A 24,328-nucleotide genomic window follows, 5' to 3' on the forward strand; every position below is an offset into this window, starting at 1 on the left:
GATCCGAATGTCATCAATGGAACTCGAGCCAAAGAAAGAGTTCTTTGTGGGAGGCGATCCACACCTGTAACTTGCTGCGTTACTCTCTACGTGACGAAAACCTGCGTAAACATTCGGTCTGGTAGTTTAGGGAAAAATGCTTACGGCACTTTTATCCACGTACAAGTAGCTGCAGGGGGCGACATTTACGCCGCGGGGAAAGTCGTAGGTGGGGGCGCGACGCGGAATGCGGGCAGCGAATCCGGCCGAGGGCCGCGCATGCGCAGAAGCAGCGGTCGGGGCGGCAACAGGCGGTAGGGGCGCTGCGGGCAGAGAGAGGGGGAGAGAGAGAGAGAGAGAGAGAAGACCGGCCACACCACATCCAGGCCGAAAATAAATCGGGATTATCACTTTGCATATAAAATTTGCAACACTGTTTGGCGATTAGAGCTCCAGTTCTATTCAACAATTCAAAATTCAGCCGTGATCGCAGACACCAGCGTCCGGCTAGCAGTTAATGTCACGATATTACAAAGATATTTTCCCCCGATCTACCAATAATTTCGCAGTTGTATCTCAGCAGGTTACATCTACCTAATGGCCGTATACGGTGTACTAATACCAAACACTATTTCGACAACAGTTGTTTCACTTACGAGACAAAACGTTATGTTGCAATATGAAATTTCTTGTGCAAACTTCAGCCATACGCAGTGTCATAACAATAACAAACTACACAGTTACAAGTATGTGAAATACGGACATTTTTCCATTACTCGACGTATGTCGGTACAAAGTCCCCCTGATCTAACGCTGTCTCCAGCACTCGGCAGGCCGAGTACACAGCCAGACCGCCCGACACACACACTGCCTGCTACTGCCGTGAAAGGAAGCAACACTTGTGGTCTCGGCAACAGACCTACAACGAATATGGTTGTACCGATACTACAGAAGTTGAGTGCAATTGTCAAATTCACAACTTCATTCAGATTTGTGACCCAGACGTCTAGAAAATTGACACAGAAAATAGGACACCCCGTTTCGATTTCTCATTTAAGTGCCGACACGAGATATTTCTGCATTATGGGCATTTTCCAAAAAGCGTGAGCGTCCAGTTTACTGGCAGTATCAACTCCTGAATCAAATCGAGGGTGGAACGGAGTGGAGTACAGTAGAAACAGACCAACACTTCACCACCACTTACACACGTAATTTCATTACCGCATCCTACACAACGCAGGGCGGCCATCCTTGGATAAAATATTGCCCGGTTTCGGCCGACAGTTGTGAATTCTGTATGTCTGGAGAGACACCCACACGGCCGTACGTTTTGAATACACCGATTGTCGTCCGCCCACCCAAGTTTTGTTTTTTCGCGTCCTCTGCTATTTATACCCAATATTCGGGTAGAAACTGCATTACACATTTCGTACCACGTCGCACGCAATGTTCCACACCGTCCCCGTGGTGCTGGACACCCTGTGTAGAGGCGAGACAGCGCACTCCTGTACCCAGTTGCTGGCTGTAGCGAGGTGTGAGAGGTTACGGCAAAACACACACCGTGTCCTCCAGAACTCAAAGTAGTGCCGTTAAGTCGATCTCACGTCGTACACAATTCGCGCCACGCCAACTGCTTACACGTTTCGTCATTTATCCACAGCCACAGCTACACAACGCCCAGTAGGGAATAAATCTGTACCATCACCTCATGAGCGTAATTCGTGTTCAAAAAATTCTTCGCATTCAGTCTCGCCACCCAGGTCATAGTGAGTGCCGTGAATGTTTCGCAGCCTGCTACGGAGATTTAGGATTGGCGCCAACTGAATGCATCGAAATGAAACACGCATCAAAGGCAAACACCTGTAAGGACTGTGTGAAGAACAAAATTGTTGTTAACCTCCCAGATGAGCGTTTGAATAGTGCAGCATGTGGTTCGTTGGGACTGAAATGCTCGATAAAACCGACTGCTGGTTCTCCGAAGTGAAGAAATCGTAGGCAGATACTCTCGTAAAGAAACGGCCAACCATAGTGACTTAGATGACCAGCAAATGTTTCCGAAATAAATTTAAGAGTTAAAATTTCCATGCCGCAAGTACGGAAAGCGTTGGTGTATGGGATGAAAGAACGTGCTGAGAAGTGTGTGGTAAGGAATGCTTACATACTGGTAGCCCTGGTGGAAAGCAATCCGATGAATAGGGAGATGCAGAATAACGTGAAATCCGGTCGTTAATAATCGCGACGTTTAATGTACACACTTTGGACCTATTTCTATGAAGCAATAGAAAAGTCAATCAGTGACAGAAACACCATCTTGCAGGACATGGTTTCTGATATTGCTAACGATATAAGGAGCGAAAGAATTTGTAGCTTCACCAAGCTGGACTATCCGCTCCCAAAACATCGCAGAAAATCACGTCCAGAAAGATAATAAAGAAGGTACCGAGAAGAAGGTCTTAAAAGTATATAATTCATATTTAGGTGTTGGTACGCTTTGTTTGATATGTAAAGAATACGATCGCTGCTAACAGTGAGTCTACCGTGAACAATGAAACCAGTCTCTGAATTTCCGCTAAAAGGACGCTTTCATTGAGAGGCGTGAAGAGGCGGATTTGGAGTCAGTATCTGCACCCACATTTCTATACAGGGTAATACACATTATCACTCTGGGTGGTTCAATGTCCATTGTTACCTGAGTCAATCGGCTGGAAAGTGCAGGACTTGTGGAAAGGTCAACGTCACCCACACACAAAGTAGTGACAGAAGACTCATCGACATCTGGAAAAGTGGCAACACGAGTGTTGTTACAGTTGGAATGCATCACGCTTTCCTTCCGCTTTCAGGAAGCAAATCGCTCTTCTTTGCAGATATGTGTTTAGCTGAAAGAAATGAAACTAAAAAGCTACCGCCATTCACAACCAGAATTAACCATCGAAGTGTTGCCAGAAAACAGTTCCACTCTTCCGCTAAACAGCTACTTTGTACATTCCGCGTCATATGCTGATAAATTAAGTTCAGCCTCTGTCACATCTGTAACGAAAAAAGTATTTTCTATTTCTGGCGACAATTCTTTGGGGCCTTTCGTCTTGCTACGGCTGCTTACGTCCGTCTGAGCAGCTGCCAGGAAACGCCAGGAAACACGAGTCACTGCGCACGCGCGGCGGCGACTGCGTAGGAAGCCCGAGGTTCCTGTGAGCAGCTGCCAGCGCGTTCGTGCGCATGCGCAGAGCTGAATTCGCGTACGAGCAGTGCCTTCTCCCGCTCCTGGCCGCTTGAAGCGCGGCTGTTTCCCGTATGAGCAGCAGCAGCGAGTAGCCAGATGCTACCCAGAAATTTGTGGCGGCACCCATCAGATGCTCATTAACCTGCTGATAAAAAGAAGGCGAACAAACCCATTGCTACATTTCATATAGGACTCTGTAGACAGCATTCGAGGTTCCAGGATGTAATATTAAAATCGTTAATAAGATGTAATCGCTTACCAGATGAAAGACTGAAGTACTTATTTGGCCAAATGTCAACACCAGTTTTCCAGTAGCTCATCTTTATTTGCAGTTAAAGCCCAGCAGGTGGCAGAGTAAATGGTGGCAGCCAGAACACACAGCTTAACCTGCCGAGAAAGAGCAGGAGAACAAACCTGTCACTGGACAGGTCTACTGGGAGTCTGTTATTTGCACTTCTGGATTTGTACGTACTACGTATGTCTCAGACGCTGAGAGACACTTCTGAATCGCTTATTATTCGCTCGCAGTCTTTGCTCAGAGTAACTGTGTCGCTGGAAGGTGTGCTCGTTTTTGTCATCGCTGCTGGGATAAAGGAAACATTTTTTTTATTTGGTGGCACTGCAGTCGCGCGTAGTTGGATTCATTGTTGAATCAGACAGCCATGTGAAGGGAATTGAGATTTTTCATTAAAGATATTTTAATTTTCACTGTAAGGGTTTTTTCATGTCTGTCAATTATTTTTCTAACAATTGTGAGAGTAAGCATTTGACATCAATGTTGTCCTTTTTCAATGTTAATGCATGTTGTAACATAAATTTCATAGAATTAATAATGTATCAGTTAATGTAAAAACTGTTTGTCAGGGCATACTTCACCTAAGAGCATTGTCCACATCCTGAGTCCAAGTGATTTTTATTTAAAGGAGTCTCTCACTCAGTGGTGTGTACAACACAGTTTACTTGCTGGCTGGAGCATCGGCAGTAAGCTCTCAGCAACTGCAGTCAGAAATTCGCAACTGGCGTGCGCAGAGCAGCAAGCACTGCGTTTCCAAGCAACTACATTACGAGGTGAGACATTTCCATTTCACGATCTGTTTGCTACGAAAATGATCAGCGCACAGGGACCATTTCATGAACAACATTGTTTGGCAGACCACTGAAGCACAGGGACAACTTTGTTTAGTTCAAGAGATTAACAGTACAGTTTCAGCAGAGCATTTCCATCGAGGAACAGGAAATTAACAGATTGGAGCTTTTTTCACACACAAACAATACACAATGGTATACACAATTTTTCACTGACCCATCTTTTGCTCTCGCCAATACAGGTGAAGAATCAAAGCCAAGGTAGACACTTGTGAAGCAGCAACAGACGAACCAAACAACACACTGAATGGGACAGATATTTCAGCACACCGTTCATAGAATTCCTAATGATTCAACTTTGCTCTCGCTGCATTTAGTTTTGAAGAATAAAAATCCGCCAGACAAAATAAAAGAACTTGTTTCTCTCCCCAAGTCACAATGTTTACGTCATCGTGAATTGATTGACATTGTAATTACTAATACAAAAAAGGCAGCTGAGAAAAGGAAAATGCTAATAAAGAAGGTAAGTCACAATAGAAAATTCAAAGTTGGACAAAAAGTTTTAGTTCGAGCGCACCCATTGTCTTCTAAAGCAAAGAACAGGTGTCAAATATTTCTAGTCCTGTATAACGGACGATTTCGGAGTCGACGAATCCCACTTCCGAACGTAGCACATCTTGATACACTCAGAACGAAAGTTTCCAGAGGTTTCCATCACCTCACCAATATAAAACCTTTCATTGTATAATTATTTGACTTTCTACTCTTCCTTGAGATGACTACACCATACTAATATATAACACTTATGTTCTGACAACACGTATTTCATTTTCTTATGACGTCAACCGGTTGCGCGTTGTAGTTAAGCATTTTCTACAGGTTTTCTTTCACTGACATGTATGTGTACATGAAAATAACAATTTTTTCTCATACAGTACTATAAGTACAAGCCAGTTTGTATGTTAATTTTCACTGTCATTATTTTTATGCAATAGATACAACAGAACACATATCACGCATGCTCTAACATAACTCACCCCGATCTTTACACTACATCATTTTACAAGCAGAGATTACGTAAAAGAAGGCAGGAATGATTTTTTTCGTCAATGACAAAGGCATCACAGAAGATATAAGCAACACGAGAAACAATAAATCGAATTTTGCGCGTCATAAAGCATTTTCTCTTACAAGCTAACGTACAGAAGTATGCAACTTCGGATTCCAGACAGTACTGATAAAACAGGTAGAGTATATATTTTTTCACAGGTATACCACGTACTGTCAGTAATCGGAGGAGATATTCAATTTAAGCGCCTTGCACTGAGATACTCAAAGACTGAGATATAGTCAGGATTTCTTCATTCACTGTTGGAATTTTATTGTAGGTGTCGTATGTGAAGTGAAGACTTAAGGCTTCATTATAGATGAAGTATGTGTACCAATGATTTATAGATTTCTATAATGAGAATACGGTGAGATAATAGGAAGTGAGAATAGCGATCTTTTTATGATTATTATGCAGACGTTTATTATTTATGACATGAAGTGGCATATTGATGTTAGGGATTGTCACGGAGTACATGATAACTTTACTCTTGTTGCATGCTTTGTTGATTATGTTTTGATGTGTATCTCTGACGAGTAGTACTTCTAATGGTTTGAGAAAAGGTGTTGCAAAACGATAATACAAGGCTATGAATTTACAGGAAGATAAACACATTGTTTCTAAAATATGCAATTTTTTGTGAACAGCAATGAGAAGGTTTGAAGACTCTTATTACGATGTACTTGTTTTGATGAATTTCTGACTTTGCTTGTGCTAGTGTATTTTTTTCTCATTCACAGGATAATACCATTTCTCATTCTTTTTCGCCTCTAGATAATAGACTTAATCGGAAAGAGATAAATTCTTAATTGTTTTCGCTCTGCACCTTGACTTTACTTTTTCGTAGATATTAAGTACTCTTCCTGATACCACTTACATTTTTCATTTGGGGGAGTTACTTGTAATTGGCACGTGCATAGGTTTTGTGAACACATTTTCATTTGCTTTATGTTTTGTGACTCAGAGGCAAAAGACAGATGTAATAATTTCTTTTTTTTTCTCTACAGAAGTAAAATATTGTTCACATTTCATTCCTTTCCCCTGTATCGTTATGGGCATCTACTCGAGTATATAAAAACATACACGCTGCAGAAATCAGTATTGTACGCTTGCATAACAACACGAGTGGCAGACGCATGCTCGTGTGAACAGTAAGAAGGCAGACGGCAATGTTTGCCTACTGATATTCTCACAACGCATTGTACGTGTAGTGGTTACTGTATTTTAATGTTTCTTTTCTCTCACAGCGTGAAACCGATTTCCATTATGATTATTCTGTCTGACATGTCACTGCCGACACAGCAGTGTATATTGTAATTTGAATATTCGTAAGAAATGCTTGTTATTCTTTGTTTTTTAATCTGAGAATTCACCATAATTTATGTAGTTTTAGATAAATGTAAAAGATTCATTTTCTTTCACTGCATTGTAGCAGGATACACGTACTTTGAGAAAACAGCACATTGATGGACTCGAGTAGAGATATTCTCTGCACAGTGAGACAGTTGGACGTATTATGGACGTTTTCTTTCCGACGGCAAGCCAAATGGGTTATCGTGATTTTAGATGGGTTTAAGGGACATTTTGTTAAAGTGACGTGGAAGTACCTTTTGTGAGCGGTCTGGCTCTGAGTTGTCACTGGGTTCATTATGGACAGGTGCAGCGTCCACCGAGTCCGCCCTCAGCCGCCTCCCACACAGTCAGGGTACGACGCTCTCACCTGGTCAGATATCACAGCGCTGTGAGTGAGTGCTGGAAGACACTTTAGCATGAGCTGCATAGCGCACTGTGTACACTCGAGCCAGCAGCTTCGTGTACGAAAACCACGAAAAGACATTGCTTCGATACACATTTGCTACGACAAGCAGACGACGTAATCTCAGCCAGTCTCACGACATTTTGTGCAGAATAACGGCAAAGGAAAATGCCGTCAGTGTCATTTTTCCCACAATTAATGACTTAACAACTAGTGCACACTAATGTAGTGGACAATTTTCTTTAACTTGTGCACACTGCCTTCAAACGAAATGTAGCGCATTCTAAATACACCTGAGCACCAGTGTAATCAGCATTATATTTGGAGTGCAGCTGAGCGCGAAATGTGCGATGATTTTTGCAAATTAATTTATGAGCGACAGAGCACTGCTACTTACAAAACTTCTTTATAGTGCATATATACGCACTTAACATGTATATATTGCATATTCTGTTATCGCTATATATTTCTTTATAGTATACTATACCACTTCCTAGCTTACTACTATTTTCGTGTAATATTACGTAGACGAATTTTTCAGTACCATCGTTGACATGTGTAAACATCTTCGAGCAAAATTCTGGCTGGAGAGGCTGTGGGATAGCGAAATAGACTGTGAAATAGGTCTACTGTAAGTTTCTTCTTCTCCTTCTTCTTCTTCTTTCGAATAACCTATTTGGAGGGTACGATGAATCAACTTTGGCTACTCTTCATTGTATTAGATTTCCTTAGTTTCCAGATTTCCTTCCTCCTTTTAGTGTGTTGTTCCCTTTCTTGTTGGGTCCACTCTCGTCTAGTTGTTTTCTTTCCCTCCTGAAATTCTGCCTTTTGTACTGACTTTCTGAAATGTATTCTGTTTCCTGTTGTGTGTATAGTAATTCCAGCGTTTTCCATGTCCTTTTCACTCTCTATGAACCATGCGGGTTTGGATTGGTAGCTACAGAGTAATGTGATTCTACGTTTGGTTAGTCTGTTGTTATCCATTCCGAAAATACCTCCAAAAAACTGTAGTCTTCTCTTCCACATTACATCACTTAGTTTTTCAGTTTTCAAGTACAGCACTCTGGTCTTAACGTATATTCAGCATTATCATCTCTTTTAGCTCCCAGTATTTTCCTTAAAACTCTTCTTCCGACCTTCTGTGAGTTTTTCATTTGCCTTTCAGTACTTTATACGTACTATGTGTGTGTGAGACGCCAAACGACAATCTTGAGTGTCTTATTCTTCACGGGCAGTCTTCGGCCAGAGTCTGCCTGGCAGCGAGGAGCGCGGGAGTTGTGACGTCAGAGGGGTAGCGAGGCAGGCGCCGAGCAGCGGACTCGTGGCAGAGTAGGCGTGGAGGTGGGCACGTCTGAGTTAAAGTGAACTGTGTCTGGATATTGTGAGACGGGGGGGGGGGGGGGGGGAAGATTTGACTAGTGATTTGGAATGAAATGAGAGCAGGAAAGAGTATGAAGAGGAATAAAGGCAACATTCCTTATTTAGTGACACCGCAGTCGCACGTAGCTAATGAGACATCCACATCAGGGAACTTCAGGTTTTTCATTAAAGATTCTGTAATTTTCACTGTGAGCTGTTTTTCATGTTTATTGATTATCTGTCTAACGTTTGTGAGATTGAGAGTTTGGTATCGGTGTCGTCCTTTGTCAGCGTTAATAAATGTTGTAATATGAACTGCATACGAGTAATAATATATCAGATAATTTAAAAAAAAAGCTGGTTAAAGAGACATTTCATCTACGAGCATTGTCCACAACCTCGATCCAAGTCATTTTCATTTAAGGACTGCCTCACTCAGTGATGTGTGTGAAATAGTTTACTTGCTGTCTGGAGTATTGCACTGGGCTCTCAGCAACTGTAGTCAGAAATTCGCAACTGGCTTGCAGAGAGCACCAAGCACTGCGTTTCCAAGCAGTTAAATTACGAGGTGAGATATTTTCATTTCACGATCTGTTTGTTTGCTACGAAAATTATCAGAGCACAGAGACCATTTCATGAACAGCATTATTTGGCAGATCATTAACGCATAGGAACAACTTAATTTAATCAAAGAGATTAATAGTAAAGTTCACATTTTTAGAACGATTATGCAACATGTCGCATTCTGGCAGACAATTATATTACGTTTCTCTCGTTATTGGAAATGCAGCGAAGGCTAAACAGGAAACTAGTACGAAATCTCAAATAAAATGAAAGCAATTATTTTAAAGGAAACTTTCAAAATTACATTTCACATAGGAATCTGTAGATATTATTTGACGTAGCAGAATGTAATATTAAAAATTTTAACCAGATCTAATTACTTAACATCCGATAGAAGGAAGTACTCATTTTTCTACATTTGAAAGCCAGATTTCGTGTAACGCATTTCATCTTCGCTCGAAAAAGGCTGTCGATTGCTGAGTAAATATTGGCAGTCAAAAGGTCGTTAACCTGCTGATAAAGAAGAGGAGAACAACCCTATTACTGCGTTTCGTACAATGCAAACCAGACGTTATTACTTACCAAACGAATCAAGGAAGTACTCATTTCCCTACCTCTTGAAGCTATTTTTTGACTAGGGCATGTTCACTTTCCAAATAAAACGCACTCGATATAATAGTTCTTTTGGAGAAACGCTATTCAGAAAATTTAGGAAACAGGCATTCGACGCTGACAGCCGAACGATTCCAGTGCCACCAACAAGCATTGTTCGTAAGGTCCACGAAGAGAAGATACGAGAAATTAGGGCTCATAAATAGGTATATGGAGAGTCGTTTTTGCCTCGCTCTGTCTGCGAGTGGAACAGGAGAGTAACTGACAAGTAGTTGTACAGGGCACCCTCTGCCACGCACCATACGGTGGCTTCAGGGGTACCTATGCAGATTTACTACATTTCTTATAGGAATCTGTAGATATCTTTTTCATCAAATGAAAGAAAGAAGTACTCATTTCTCTACCGCTCGAAGCCAGTTTTCGAGTATCGCATGTTCTGTCTGCAGACAAAAAGCAGCCGATGGGAGAGTAAATGGCGGCAGCCAGAAGACGCTTGGTAACCTGCTGTGGTAAATCAGTGGAGAACAACTCTGTTACTACATCTCATATATGAATCAGTAGAGAGCATTTGAGGTAGCAGAATATAATACACCCAACAGCGAAAGAAACTGGTACGCCTGCCCAATGGCGTGTAGGGCCCCCGCGAGCACGCAGAAGTGCCGCAACATGACGTGGCATGGGCTCCACTAATGTCTGGAGTAGTACTGGAGGGACCTGACACCATGGATCCTCCAGGGCTGGCCATAAACCCGTTAGAGTACGAGGGGGTGGAGATCTCTTCTGAACAGCACGTTGCAAGGCACCCCAGATATGCTCACTAAGGGGCGTTTGGCGCTCAGCGGAAGTGCTTGGACTCAGAAAAGTGTTCCTGCAACCGCTCTGTAGCGATATTGGACGTGAGGGGTGCCGCACTGTCCTGCTGGAATTGCCCAAGTCCGTCGAAATGCACAATGGATATGAATGGATGCAGGCGACAAGGCAGGACGCTTATGTATGTGTCACCTGTCAGAGTCGTATGTACAGGTATCAGCGGTTCCACGTTACTCCAGCTGCACACGCCCCACACCTTTGCAGAGCCTCCACCAGCTTGAAGAGTCCACTGCTGACACGCAGCGTCCATAGCTGTACACGTCAATCCACTCGATCAATGTAATGGAGACTCATCCAACCAGGCAACATGTTTCGAGTCATCAACAGTCCAGTGTCGGTGTTGACGGGCCCAGGCCAGGCGTAAAGGTTTGTGGGCCTTCGGCTCCAAATGCTCATATTATGATGACGAACTGAGATGGTGGTTAAGATAGAACCCGGGGAAATATGTTATGTTGTGGCAAATCTCATCCTACGTGTTTGCTGCCAACATGAGAACTGCAATGAATTGATTTCAGAACACTGGTGTTTGTCCAACGAACCTCGACGCCTTTTCAGGCGGTGACTTGCCACCAGCCGCGACGACTGGTATTCCGCCGCCACCCAGAAGCCTTCAGCCGACCGTTCAGCAAAACCCACGCACTGACGCTCCCACTGACTCCCCCGACGCATCTCGTGGACTCGTGCAAGCTGACTGCAGCGCCAGATTATAAAATACTGAGCTGGAGCAAAGCCGTCAGTGTTCTTTGACGCCTGACGCTCCAAATTCGTCCATAAGTAACTCCACTGGGTCAACCGTCCCTGGTTTTACCCCGGAAAATGTCAAGCCAGTATCCAGAGCACCTGAGAGTGACGAGAAAGACAGGTCGAACCGCTATTCTCACATCATCTGCCTACGAGAATGAGGTACAACAAGAGACCAAGAAACCACTTAAGCTAAAGAATCTGAACAGAATAGAGCAGAGATCAGGCTGCTGGCTGGAGAAGAGAAGAAGAAACATATCTTCCCTTACAGGAGAGGAACACAAAAGAAAAACAAATTGACTCTACAGAAAATGAAACATCCGAAGACGACGAAGATGCGGCACGAACATATCGCAAGGAATTGTACTGGACTCCAACTGAGGGACGGATTGCCCGACAGAAGAGCAAACAGTGGGCTGGTGACTCGTGTGCTGGCACAGGCAGCGAGGACGGTGGATCCCAGCTCACCTCTAAGACGTGTCATCGAAGAAACTTAAAAAGAAAAGAAAAGAAAAGGTCGAGGTCCATTCCACCCTGTGTGGGGAGCGGAACGGCCTTGAAAACACTTACCTAGTTGGCTGGTACAAGAAAATAGTGTGTATTATTCTATTCCACTTTCGTTTGCGGAGTATACTACAAAAACGTACCGTCCCTAAGTTTCCGCACCTTGCTCCAGACCTGAGGGTCCCCCCCCCTGCCGCTGGAGCAGCTTCCCGGCTGCGTCCCCCGCGGACTCTGCCACGCCGTGCTCGCCCTACGAAGGCTTTCCTCACGAAGCAGCGCACTACACCGGCGGCGCACAGCTGCGCACGAGGCGAACTTCGGTCCAAACCTGCCAGTTCGACGGCCGCCGCAGCCGGCTGCTCCGTTCTCCATTTCTTGTCTTAATGTCCTCGTGTTGTGCACTCTACCTACACGCGTCACTCACCCTTACAAACCCTCGTATGCCTCGAATGTAGAAGAAGGAGCACAGAATGTCGTTCGCTGTAATCCAGTAAACTCAACAACATTACTTTTCCTGTCCGTAAACACAAATCTACGACCTACCCATTTTCATAGAGGACATCTTGAAGATGGAAAACTCCTGAGAGAGAAAGAGTCTGTTGTCATTGTGTTCTGCGGTAGTGCTCGTCTCTCGTACATCTCTTTCACCAACAGGGAGTATTTCGCCACTGCCCATTTCGTATAGGGTTCCATTCGTAGTGCCGCTCTGTTAAGCTTCGTACAGAACACACTGCTCTGAAACCTAAGGTACTTTGCCTCACTTTTATCTACTCCCAATATAGCACAGAGACGGACAAGGCGTGGCACAAACACTGCAACGTAATATCAAGTACCCATCTAACACAGGGGTTTCCAAACGTTTCCTCTGACGGAACTCTTCGAGAATGCTGGTACTTTTACGGAACGCCTTTTTTGTTTTGAATGTTAATGAAACTTTAAAAAATGAGAAGGATTAGTTTCATTCAGTGATTACTTCAATTTAACTCATGACTAATAACACAGTAATCATAATAAAATAGAGTGAAAATTAATATCGTCAAGGTGTTCACGAAAAAACTGGCCATGTTATAAACATTATTTCGCGGAGCACATTTTCTGTCCTCGCGGAGCACCAATGTTCCACAGGCCACAGATTGGGCAACCCTGCTCTAACAAAATGCTCTGTGTTGAGTGCAGGGCGAAAGAGCACCGGTTAGTTTGAGACACACTGCGAATCTGGTTGTCATCCTCAGCAAACTAACAAAACACAGTTGCACAGGTGCGTCTAATTTTGGCTTCCAGAGTGAGATTTTCACTCTGCAGTGGAGTCAGCGCTGATATAAATCTTCCTGGCAGACTAAAACTGTATGCCAGACCGAGATCAAATCTCGGCACGCAGTTTTAATCTGCCAGGAAGTTTAATTTTGGCTTACTAAAAAAGACGCACCGTCCAAAATTCAGGGGCGAAAAATTCATTAACTGGATAAAATTGGAGTAACATTTTTGCCAATACGTATACTGGGTAATATGGGACTAGTACCATCGCCGTAGCTGTTTTCAAATCGACAGTTCGCTTAACTTTTTTGTTATGACTGACAGTAATCGTTGAATTACGTTCGCTACGAGACTGTTTTTCCTGTCCCGGGCTACTTATCGTTACAACGCAGGAGCACTGTAACAGTGTGTGTGTGGGAGGGGGGAGGGAGGGAGGGAGGTTTTGGTGCTCGGTTCCTGTCTGAGCTGGCTGCATAGGGTTAACTGCCTTTGGATTACTTGGAACCGGCGGCCATATGTGCAGCCATTCGACATCTGCCTTACTGCAGCTACGTTACAGTGTACTGTATTAAGCGAGGTTCGAACGACGACCCCGAGCTGGCGCCCAGGCAAGTTGTGCAATGCGATTAATTCGTTTTGCAGAAGATTTTAATTGGGATGAAAGTAATGCACAGCTAATGGCACCGTTTGTAGTTGCAGCGATAGCATTTTGTGTGCAATAACATGCAGAAATCTCGTTTATCCGGGAATTTTTTGAAACGTGCAGCTTCTGTACTTTTAACTGGTATAAATAGGTTCAAATTTTGCACGAAGGTAGGTAAATGGCTAAAGTCAAAACGAGCCAAGATACTAGGTACACCTGCTTTCAATTTTCATCTCTACGTGCGCCAGTTGCTACGACGTGCTATTTTAGGTGTCCACACGTGCACCTTTACATTTGTAAGTCAACGTGCACGACCGATACGTGCCCGTGTAAAGCCCGCTTAATGTACCACTCTGTACCTCCCGAGGTCTTTAGCAAACTAAAGAGAGACAAATACGGCGTAGTTTTTTAGTTGATGCCGGTTTTTACTGCACTACACAGACTGCCTCTTGTGAAAACTGTGTTGTAAGTCATCACACACGACACTACCCGCTCTCATCCCTTATCGTCTTCAGGAGTGCAGGTTACTGTCCGCTTGGGGCGCTGCCGTCGCTGTGCATAAGGAAAACGGGCACCAGTGTGATGAGAGTAACATGTTAGTCTACACTGTGGTTAGACAACACGCAGCCGCTGCGACACGATATACACAAATACACGTCAGGTGTGTCGTAGGATCCTCAGTGCCTTCTGATCTTCCAGCAAACGGCCTCGCCGAAGTGGTAACACCGGTTCCCATCTGATCACCTGAGTTAAGCGCTGTCGGGCTTGGCTGGCACCTGGCTGGGTCACTGTCCGGGTCTGCAGAGTGCTGTTGGCAGGCGGGGCGCACTCAGCCCTCGTGAGGCAAACTGAGGAGCTACTCGAGTGAGAAGCAGCGACACAGGTCACCAGAACTGGCAACAGCCTGGAGAGCGGGGTGCTCTCCACATGCCCATCCCTACCTGCATCCAGTAATGCCTGTGAGGCTCGGATGACACGGCGGCCGGTCGGAACCGTTGTGCCTTCAAAGCGTGTTCGGGCGGAGTCCTTTTTGTTCCCGTGGTCCGCAGATAAAACATCTTGACCACAAAAAATTTATCGCGAAACCATTTCTTAGAATAGCTGAATTCGTAAGAAATCACTCATCATTATTACAAGCATGTTGTATGAACATAATGTGTTCGCTTTTCTGCATCTACGAGAAATGGTCAGATGCAGGGGTGTCACGTAAGTTGGTGTGCCAAAGAGTCGGAAAGGTCGACAAACGCGGCTCTAACAAACAGTAAATCTTATTTATTCCTTTTCGGCATTTGTCACGGTTGTTCTGTAATAGACACCTGCATTAAAAGAGAATTCGAAGTTACTAATGTTCTTTTAAAGAAATCGGTATCACGAGATTTGAATTTCAGTTCTCAGTGTGGACAAGGAAGTTTTCTCGGCGTAAAGGTAAGAATAATTCACCAGTCAGCAGGAGAGCGGAGACAGCTGTGATGGTAACCAGTCGCAGTTGCGAATTTTTGCGGTGTGAGTTACTTGCCTCCAGATCAGGTGGGAAATGAGCTGAAATGTTCGTATGTCGTTCGTGACATTTGTCTTACGCCAGTTAACACATATGAATCACATATGTGCTCGAAAAACAGATCGTTTTTAGCGTTCTGTCTCTCGCTGTTTATCCCTCCTCCACAACAGTCGGTATACATCACAATCACTCACAGGCAGAACCGATACAGTAATCACTGATTGTCTTTCACAACAAATAGAAAACTTAGATGTGTTGTCGTCAATGCCATAACAGCATGCCTTTCTAGTCATGTCGAATGCCTTTCGTGGCTTGGGTTTATCCGATATGCGAATCAGGAAATACGTGGTACGAATTTGATGGCACCTACTTTGACGTTGATGACATTTTCATCTTCATCATACCTTGCGCGGCACACGAATAATCTGAATTCGAAAACGCTGTGCTGAACAAATTGATAGCTGTGGTGCTGTGGTGTCGGGTTGGTGCCAACCAGTTTGTGCAGCAGTGCCGCCAACTATATTGTATAGCCTGAAGTGACTCTGCCAGGCTACTGTTTGTGTTGGATCTCTGCGCTACAATATACCTGACAGACACAAATGCAGAGGGTGTCTCAGGAGGGACCTTCGATATTCGCGGATATTCCAGCGGCAATCACTCGAAACAAAAAAGCCTTAGCAAACGTGTGCTCTAAAGCACTTACCTTAAGAGCTGTGACCTCTTCTTCATCTTCGATACCGTGAAGCAAATCGCTTCTACGGCCAGCTCTTTACTTTCCGTATTTTGAGAGGAGCTGTAAACAGCGATCTAAAAATTTCAGTATGAGGGTGTTGCTGCAAAGAATATGAAAGCCAGCATGACTCCGATGCTTGTATATAATCACCGACGTGTAAGGAAGGGCGTAGTGTGTTGATACAAACTAATGTATTATAGTGATAAGTGGATGTTTCGTTATGCTTCCTTTCGAACTGTTACCCAATAATTGTAATGTGTTACGTCTCAATCGAGCGGGTAGGTTAGAAAATTTAAAAAGGTAAATGGATAAGTTAAAGTTAAATATAGTGGGAATTAGTGAAATTCGGTGGCAGGAGGAACAAGACTTCAGGTCAGGTGAATACGGGGTTATAAATACAAAATCAAATAGGGAGCAGGTTTAATAATGAATAAAAAAATAGGAGCGCGGGTAAGCTACTACAAACAGTACAGTGAGCACATTATTGTAACAAAGATAGACACTAAGCCCACGCCTACCACAGTAGTACAAGTTTATATGCCGACTAGCTCCGAAGATGACGAAGAGATTGATGAAATGTATGATGAGATAGAAGAAATTATTCAGATAGTGAAGGGAGACGAAAATTTAATAGTCATAAGTGACTGGAATTCGATAGTAGGAAAAGGAAGAGAAGGGTAAGTAGTAGGTGAATATGGAATGGGGGTAAGGAATGAAAGAGGACCCCGCCTGGTAGAATTTCGCACAGATCATAACTTAATCATAGCTAACACTTGGTTCAAGAATCGTGAAAGAAAGTTGTATACATGGAAGAGGCCTGGAGACACTGGACTGCTTCAGGTAGATTATATGATGGCAAGACAAAGATTTAGGAACCAGGTTTTAAATTGTAAGACATTTCCAGGGGCAGATGTGGATTCTGACCACAATCTATTGGTTATGAACTGTAGATCAAAACTAAACAAACTGCAAAAGGGTGGGCATTTAAGGAGATGGGACCTGGATAACCTGAAAGAATCAGAGGTTGTAGAGGGTTTCAGAGAGAGCGTTAGGTAACAATTGACAACAACGGGAGAAAGAAATACAGTAGAAGAAGAATGGGTAGCTTTGAGAGTTGAAATAGTAAAGGCAGCAGAGGATCAAGTAGATAAAAAGACGAGGGCTAGTAGAAATCCTTGGGTAACAGAAAAAATAGTGAATTTAATCGATGAAAGGAGAAAATATAAAAATACAGTAATGAAACAGGCAAAAAGAAATACAAACGTCTCAAAAATGAGATCAACAGGAAGTGCAAAATGGCTAAGCAGGTATGGCTAGAGGACAAATGTAAGGATGTAGAGGCTTATCTCACTGAGGGGAAGATAGATACTACCTACAGTAAAATTAATGAGAACTTTGGAGAAAAGAGAACCACTTGTATGAATATCAAGAGCTCAGATCGAAAACCAGTTCTAAGCAAAGAAGGGGATGCAGAAAGGTGGAAGGAGTATATAGAGGGTCAATACAAGGGTGATGTACTTGAGGACAATATTACAGAAATGGAAAAGGTCGTAGTTGAAGATGGAAAGGGAGACATGATACTGCGTGAAGAGTTTGACAGAGAACTAAAAGACCTAAGTCGAAACAAGGCCTGGGAGTAGACAACATTCCATTTGAACTATTGATGGCCTTGGGAGAGCAAGCTCTGACAAAACTCTACCATCTGGTGATCAAGATGTATGAGACAGGCCTTCAAGACTTCACACTTCAAGAAAAATATAATAATTCCAATCCCAAAGAAAGAATGTGTTGTCAGATGTGAAAATTGCCGATCGATCAGCTTAATAACTCATGGCTGCAAAATACTAACACGAATTCTTTACAGACGAATGGAAAAACTGGTAGGAGCTGACCTCGGGGAAGATCAGTTTGGATTCCATAGAAATGTTGGAACACGTGAGGCAATTCTGACCCTACGACTTACCTGAGAAGATAGATTAAGAAAAGGCAAACCTACGTTTCTAGCATTTGTAGACATAGTGAAAGCTTTTGACTATGTTGATTGGAATATTCTCTTTCAAATTCTGAAGGTGGCAGGGGTCAAATACAGGAAGCGAAATGCTATTTACAGTTTGTACAGAAGCCAGATGGCAGTTATAAGAGTTATGGGGCATGAAACGGAAGCAGTGGCTGTAAAGGGAAAGAGACAGGATTGTAGCTTATCCCTGATGTTATTCAATCTGTATATTGAGCAAGCAGTAAAGGAAACAAAAGAAAAATTTGGTGTAGGAATTAAAATCCATGGAGAAGAAATAAAAACTTTGAGGTTTTCCGATGACATCGTAATTCTGTCAGAGACAGCAAAGGACCTGGAAGAGCATTTGAGCGGTATGGACAGTGTCTTGAAAGGAGGATATAAGATGAACACCAACAAAAGCAAAACGAGGATAATGGAATGTAGTCGAATTAAATCATGTGATGCTGAGGGAATTAGATTAGGAAATGAGACACTTGAAGTAGTAAATGACTTTTGCTATCTGGGGAGCAAAATAATTGATGATGATCGAAGTAGCGAGGGTATAAAAAGTAGACTGGCAATGGCAAGGAAAGCGTTTCTGAAGAAGAGAAATTTGTTGACATCGAGTATTGATTTAAGTGTCAGGAAGTCGTTTGTGCAAGTATTTGTATGGAGTGTAGCCATGTATGGAAGTGAAACATGGACAATAAATAGTTAAGACAAGAAGAGAATAGAAGCTTTCAGAATGTGGTGTTACAGAAGAATGCTGAAGATCAGATGTGTAGATCACATAAGTAATGAGGAGGTACTGAACAGAATTGTGGAGAAGAGAAATTTGTGGCACAACTTGACTGGAATAAGGAATCGGTTGGTAGGACATATTCTGAGGCATCAAGGGATCACTAATTTAGTATTGGAGGGCAGCGCGGTGGGTAAAAGTCGTAGAGGGAGACGAAGATATGAATACACTAAGGAGATTCAGAAGGATGTAGGTTGCAGTAGGTACTGGGAGATGAGGAAGCTTGCACAGGATAGCTGCATGGAGAGCTGCATCAAACAAGTCTCTGGACTGAAGACCACAACAACAACGCATGATACAATTCCTCAAGTAGAAGTGGATGAATTCAACAGCTGAAAACAAACCGTACGTTTTCGGCCATGGGTTTTTGTTCAAAATATTATGTACCTACTCCCCTCTACAAGTATTAGAAGTTTGTAACAGGAAATTCCGAACAACCTGTAGCTCAATGCCATTATCCGCGATCGCATTTATTCCGGTAGTTCCAGATTTTTAGTATGTTATATTAACTTACCCCTGCTGTAAAATCTAAGGTCTCGACATTAGAGCGGACGTGTGCATGTGGTCACATTCGAAAAACCAGCCGAAATCGCGACAGAAACTTTTTCCCTATATATCTAATTTCCAGTGGAAATTTCGGTAAAAGCAGTGTCAATAGATTTTGAAGAGCATTTTTCTCCAGACTTGCATCTACGATTTTTTTCTCTCTGTTATGGGTTCCTGGATATTATGCCCTAAAAATGTGTATGAGTTAGGAGAAACACGCATTTTTCACGAATAGGTTTGATTTGTCGTGAGTAGTTCTTTCCAGGGAAATTTTGGAAAAATTAACTGACAACAATGTAGTACAGCATAAAATATCCATAACACTTATAAGCTGCAATGTGTTAATCCTGACGCCTTGTTAGAAATACCAAAATAATGGGAAAGGAAGAAGAGCAGATAGTTTAAGTCTGAACGCCATTTTAGTTGACATGTTACAATTTCCAGTCGGTAACATCCCAAAACAACGTTAATAAATTTCAACTCTTGTTTTTCTGCGAGTATTAATCCACATACGACGTTTTGCTAATCACTGCAGATAATTTCCGTTAGCAGGTGTTCCAGACGTAGTGGCGTTCGAATTACTGATTAAAATTGCTATATAAATCGCTTGTGTGTTTTGTGACCAATTACTAGCAACAACTGCTGGTAACATTGCCAGCGAGATATTGCTCATGTGTAGGCTGCTAGATGAACTCGTCGTCGGCGAACCTATCAGATAACAGGATGCACAAGTGTGTAAGAGGTCACAGGTAAGTGATGCTCACTGCTGTACTTTACATATCACCGAAATGAAACACAGCATTAAGCAATGACGACCACAGCTCTTGAATGATACTTCCGCCTTCTGACTGTACAGACTTCCTTGTCCTATATTAATATCATGGTTTTGTTCTTAAGTCATTACCACGTTCATTCGGTATAATTAGACATTGTTAAGTGAAGTCATCGTTAAGATCTATTGAAATGGTTGTGCAGCATGCAGAAAATCCAAAATCGTCTAAATATATGACAAACAGGTAGCAAATATGTTTTCCAGTCATTAAATAATTGAGCCACAGAATGAACATTAGTACAGTAGTTACATGTGTAGTGAATTTGGTCTGAAAATATACTATGGAAGATACTGATTGACTAACGCCCAAAGATGAATAGCATAGGTTGTATGCCCCTGTACCGTAACACATGCTCACAGGAAGATCATAGGTACATAAAATCATACATCTTTGGAAGAACTATGTTTTCTGTGAATACACTTACAAATACATCTTTGGAAGATCAGTGTTTTCTGTGTCTACAAGGTGTAAACAGCACTTCATAGCATGAAAATGTGACACCATGCCGAAAGGAATACCCACATCATACACAGGTTTAAATGAGAAACATGTCCATGTGTCATACATACCATACTACAGAAAATTACGAGAATTTGCCTTTGCCAAAGACGACAGCGAAACGAATCAACGTATCAGCAGCTCGAATTCGTGCAGCCTCTACTATTTCAGTTCTAGGGAGATGAGAAGCCAACATAACGTGCCAGCATTGCACTGGTGTTAAGGATACGAATATCATTGGCGCAAGGACGACGAAGACGCCTCATTTAATGATACACAAACGGTAAAAAAGCAGTGAATGAATTCTAGTGCCCCGTTTCACCCTCGGCTTTGACCACAGAGTGAACATTCGGATGGACGGATTTGATTTTCGGGGCGGCGTATGTCTGTCCGTAAAACGTCCCACAAAGTTGGAATGCCGCCATATCCTTAGTACCGACAGAGACCCTTCGTATGTGGTGTGTATTTGGGACAGGTGTTTTGTAGACACCATAGCAATTTGCATTCGATACCAGGATTAAATTGTTCTCTCAGCTTTGATGAGTAAAATGAGCGGGCGTCGTATCACTGCACCGTCACGTCAGCGTGTGTTCACACTGCCTGTCACGTCATGTCACGTCAGTTCGCTTAGTCTGTGTGAGAGTATAGTATTGCAACTGAGGAAACAAGGTTGTTAATGGCCAAAGAAAACGTCATAAGGCATGTTCTTGATGAGTTTCGTTTGTGCTGAGACGTGAAACAACATTTCAAAACGTCGACATATCTGCGCTGTGGGATAGTGGGCATCTGTTCTGTTACTGTCAAACCTAAATAATTTTTCACTTTGGGATATCTCACATTGCTTGTACAAAAACATCCAATGCAAAAAACCTCCAAGTCGGCATGAAACTTTACAATTTGCCACGAAAATAAAGCACAATAATAAAAATAAAGATTAAGTAGCTACAAAAGCACAATATCCACTACCATAATACACGTGAATGCGGCAAAATAGGTTAACTTACGACGTTAGCAGACGATGATACTGTCGACATTTCCTTCCCGGGAAACCTTGACCTGCCGTGACGTGACGTGACGTGACGGTCTGTTGACGGCTTGACTGAATGCCGCCATTTGAAATGCATTGTGGAACGTTTTGACGGGACTCAATGGCCAAGATGAACTGTTCTTAAACAGTCATGCCGAGATCACGTGATAATTTCTGCTTAATGTTGACAACGTGAGCATCACGCAGTGCACACTCCAGAGATTTTTCTACTCTATGGCTTGGACCGACGTCATATCTAAGTCACAGACGCTACATCTGAAGGCAATGAGGTTTATTCCTAAAGCAAAGAATGTATCGCAGAAAAGAAAGATAGTAGACATACATACAATAAAATTTCATAGCAGCTCACGAGAATTAAATAGCCACAAGTTATATCGCAAAGAAATTGTGGTAATAAAAAAGAAAGTAACAACATTAAAAACAAACAGGCATAAAATAATTCCACAATGAGATTTTCACTCTGCAACGGAGTGTGCGCTGATATGAAACTTCCTGGCAGATTAAAACTGTGTGCCCGACCGAGACTCGAACTTTTTTTTTGAACGTATATAGACTTTTCCTTACAAAATAACAATTTTCGTTTTACAATTACAGTTTGCGTTTTACTTGTAAAGACGAGACAATCCATTCTTTGCTTTTATTTTTCTGTTACTGTACTTTCCAGGTAATTATTTCATTTGGTGCTTTTTTTTATATATATTTTTCGAGAGTCTGTCAGTCACATTTCGTTAGTTGTTTCTTGCACTGTTTACTGTTGCAGTTTAGCTTTTTCTGAGTCTTTGTTCACTACATCTGTACGTGTGGCAGAATGGATTGGGAATAAGCATTGATTGTACGATCTAGTCATTTACAGAGAAAAAATAGCAAAAAAAAGTTATTTTGTGCAAATTTTACTCATTACTAGTTATGGTATTATTATTATTTTTATTATTTTTGTAGATATTTTGAGTTGTGGATGTGCTCTATTCATTTTACAATAATGTTGAGTTATTACTACCTTCTTAGTAAATCTTGTGTTAGAAAACAAGGGGGAGGCATTTTACGTTGGGTCTTGAAAACGAGACCTTAGTGGGACATGCACTAGGCATGAAATCAGTTTGACAGAAATATTAACGAGTGTATCACTTGTCCGCTGTTGTTTGATGAGTGAACTCGGGACCTTTGCCTTTCGCGGGCAAGTGCTCTACCAACTGAGCTACCCAAGCACGACTCACGCCCCCTCCTCACAGCTGTACCTCTGGCAGTACCTCGTCTCCTACCTTCCAAACGTCCCGTGTTTGCAGGAGAGGTTCTGTAAAGTTTGGAAGGTAGGAGACGAGGTACTGGCAGAAGTAAAGCTGTGAGGAGGGGGCGTGAGTCGTGCTTGGGTAGCTCAGCTGGTACAGCACTTGCCCGCGAAAGGCAAAGGTCCCGAGTTCGAGTCTCGGTCCGGCACACAGTTTTAATGTGCAAGGAAGTTTCATGCATTAAATTAATTATTCTCACAGTTTATGCAAGCAAGTGTAAGAACCATAGACGGCCTTTTAAGTCCGTAATATCACTCGCAGTAGACCCTTAATCTATATTTACACCTACAGGGATACTTTGCAAATTACATTTACGTGCCTGGCAAACGGTTTATCGAACCACTTTCACGATAATCCTCTATTATTCCAGTCTCAAACAGCGTGCGGAAAAAACGAACACCTATATCCTTCTGAGCGAGCTCTGATTTCCTCATTTTATGATGATGATAGTTTCTTGCCGTGTAGGTCGGCGTCAAAAAATATTTTCGCATTCTGAGGCGAAAGCTGGTGATCGAAATTTCGTGATAAATTTCTGCCGCAACGAAAAACGCCTATGTTTTAATGATGTCCGCCCCAAATCCTGTATCGTGTCAGTGACACTGTCTCCCCTGTTTCTCGATAATGCAAAATGTGCTGCTCTTCTTTGAACACTCTCGATGTAGTCCGTTTATTCTGTCTGGTAGGGATCCCACACTGTACAGCAGCGCTCCAGAAGAGGACGGACAAGCGTGGTGTAGGCAGTCTCTCTAGTAGATCTGTGGCATCTTCAGCCAATAAAACGCAGTCTTTGGTTCACCTACCCACAACATTTCCTATGTGTGCTTCCCAATTAATGTTGTTCTTAATTGTGATTCTTAGGTGTTTAGTTGAATTTACAGCCTTTAAATTTGACTGATTTATCGTCTAACCGAAGTTTCACCGATTCCGTTTAGCACTCATGTGGAGAACCTCACACTTTTCATTATTTAGGGTCAACTGCCAATTTTCGCAACATACAGATATCTTTTCTAATCGTTTTGCAAATTGGTTTTGATATTCTAATGACTTTACTAGATGGTAAATGACAGCATCATTTACAAACAAGCCGGCCGGAGTGGCAGAGAGGTCCTAGGCGCTTCAGTCTGGAAGCGCACGAGCGCTACGGTCGCAGGTTCGAATCCTGCCTCGGGCATGGATGTGTGTGATGTCCTTAGGTTAGTTAGGTTTAAGCAGTTCCAAGTTCTAGGGGACTGATGACGTCTGAAGTTAAGTCCCATAGTGCTCAGAGCCCATCTACAAACAACCTCAGACGATTCATCAATTGTCTCCGAAATCGTTTATATAGATAAGGAACAGCATTACCTTGGTATCATTAAGTGCATAAGAATAACGTTGGGGAATTTATAACGGAATGCA

Source organism: Schistocerca piceifrons, unplaced genomic scaffold (genome assembly GCF_021461385.2).
Source record: "Schistocerca piceifrons isolate TAMUIC-IGC-003096 unplaced genomic scaffold, iqSchPice1.1 HiC_scaffold_835, whole genome shotgun sequence".
Lineage (NCBI taxonomy): Eukaryota > Metazoa > Arthropoda > Insecta > Orthoptera > Acrididae > Schistocerca > Schistocerca piceifrons.